A 1,950-nucleotide genomic window follows, 5' to 3' on the forward strand; every position below is an offset into this window, starting at 1 on the left:
GGTGCTGGAATCAGAACTGGAGGAGCTGTCATGGGTGCTGGCTGCTGCAGTTATCCCTCTCTGCAGTTATCCATAAGCAGATCCAGAGGGAGTCCACTGTTGTGAGGTACAATGTTTTTCCTAAAGGAATTGATCATGTTAGAAAGAAAGGAAACTATCTGTGTAGACTGCTGTCTGTGGAACTTTGGAAGATGATCAAACAGCATTGAGTTGTATAGAAAGCTTCTTTGGATCAGCTACGGTGAAAAATGTCTAGGGAAGGCAAAAAACAATACAATAGTAGCAGTTCCCAAAGTAGTGAAATCAGTACTAAGAGCTAGTCTGTAGATTCCTGCTTCGCATGATCCAGTACTGTAGCCTGCCTCAATACAGTTGCTCAGGACAAAGCAACAATAATTCTGATATCTTTACAGAATTTCGAATCAAGTATTTTGGTGCCATTCAGAAACTGAAAGTCTCTGAGGGAAAAAGTCTTGAAGGTCCCCTAGATCTGATAAATTATATTGATGTTGCCCAACAAGATGAAAAGTTGCCTTTTGTTCCTTTGGAGGAAGAATTTATTATGGGAGTTTCCAAGTACGGTAAAAAAGTGTCAACATCAGATCAATATGATGTTCAGCATAGGCATGCTCTATATGTAATCACCTGGATGGTATGCCATGATGATGGTTGGGGGTCAGGAAAGAGCTTAGTGACTCTGAGAACCACTACAGCCTATGGGTTTATCAGTGCAACAGCCTGGAGCAAGTGCAAGCAATTTGTAAAGTTTTATATACTGTTTTGACTCCATATTATTATCTGAGAAATCTTGAATTCTGCAATCAAGTGGAAGTCAACTTCATTTGGAAGAAGGTTCAGATGTTTTCTGAACAGTTCTTTTTCAATCTGTAATCTTCAACTATTATGGAAATTTGCAGTGATCCCTTGTCCTAGATTTTTTAAAAAAAGATTTATTTTTTCTTTATTTATTTCTCTTCCCTTCCCCCCCCCCCCCCCCCGCCCTGCTCTCCGTGTCCTTTTGCTGTGTGTTCTTCTGTGTCCACTTGTATTCTTGTCAGCAGTACCAGGAATCTGTGTCTCTTTTTGTCATCTTGCTGCATCAACTCTCTGTGTGTGCGGCGTCACTCCTGGGCAGGCTGCACTTTTTTCATGTGGGGCAGCTTTTTTGAAGAAAGTGAAATGTATAAAATATTGATCATTTGTTTTTATATTAAAATATGAGTGTCTTAACTCAAAAAAAGGAAAAAAAAAGATATTGGAAGAATGAGAAGAGAGGAAAGGAAGAGAGGAAGGAGTTGAGGAAAGCACATCAAGGGAAAAATGGTTATGAATTAGAGAATATATTTTTGGAAAAGAAGATGACTATGGCTTCAAAGGAGAGAAGAAAAGTTGGAAAAGGGATATGACTGCGGAAGGTAGAGGAAGCAGATGAGCCTCATAATAGTTATGCTAAATGTCATCAAGAGTGCAGCACGTGATTTGCAATTCTTCGGGTTTGAAACTAACTCCTGCCTTAAATAAGAATTCTAATACTCCGAAATGGTTCTGTATCCTTACCCCAAATTCCACTGGGTGTTACATACATATGAGAGTTCCAATATAAGGGCAAAGGACCTTAGAGGACACAGCCCATGTTGTCCCAATGGTTTTCCACAGAGCCAACCAACCTTCCTTCTTCCCTCAATCTTTCCTTCCATCCCTCTGCTCCACCCTCCTTTCCTTCTTTCCTTCTCCTTCCCTCCCACCCTTCTTTCTCACCTATTTTCTTTCTTTCTTTCAATGCAGGCTCACCACAGAATTTGTACAATAACACTGTATGCCTGATGTTGAGCAAAAAATGACATTTTCTCTGCCCTCATGGAGTCTATGAAATGGATAAGGAAGACAGATATTGATTAAATAATGGTCACTTCCATAAAAAGGAAATTACATTTCCTTTATTACTATAGA

At 39.6% G+C, this 1,950-nt stretch overlaps 1 pseudogene; it reads left to right on the top strand.

The window, feature by feature from the left end:
- The first annotated feature begins 248 nt into the window (after positions 1-248).
- Positions 249-812, top strand: LOC101428015 (integrin beta-1-binding protein 1 pseudogene; annotated as a pseudogene).
- The last annotated feature ends 1,138 nt before the right edge of the window (positions 813-1,950 follow it).

Source organism: Dasypus novemcinctus, chromosome 24, assembly GCF_030445035.2.
Source record: "Dasypus novemcinctus isolate mDasNov1 chromosome 24, mDasNov1.1.hap2, whole genome shotgun sequence".
Taxonomy (NCBI): Eukaryota; Metazoa; Chordata; class Mammalia; order Cingulata; family Dasypodidae; genus Dasypus; species Dasypus novemcinctus.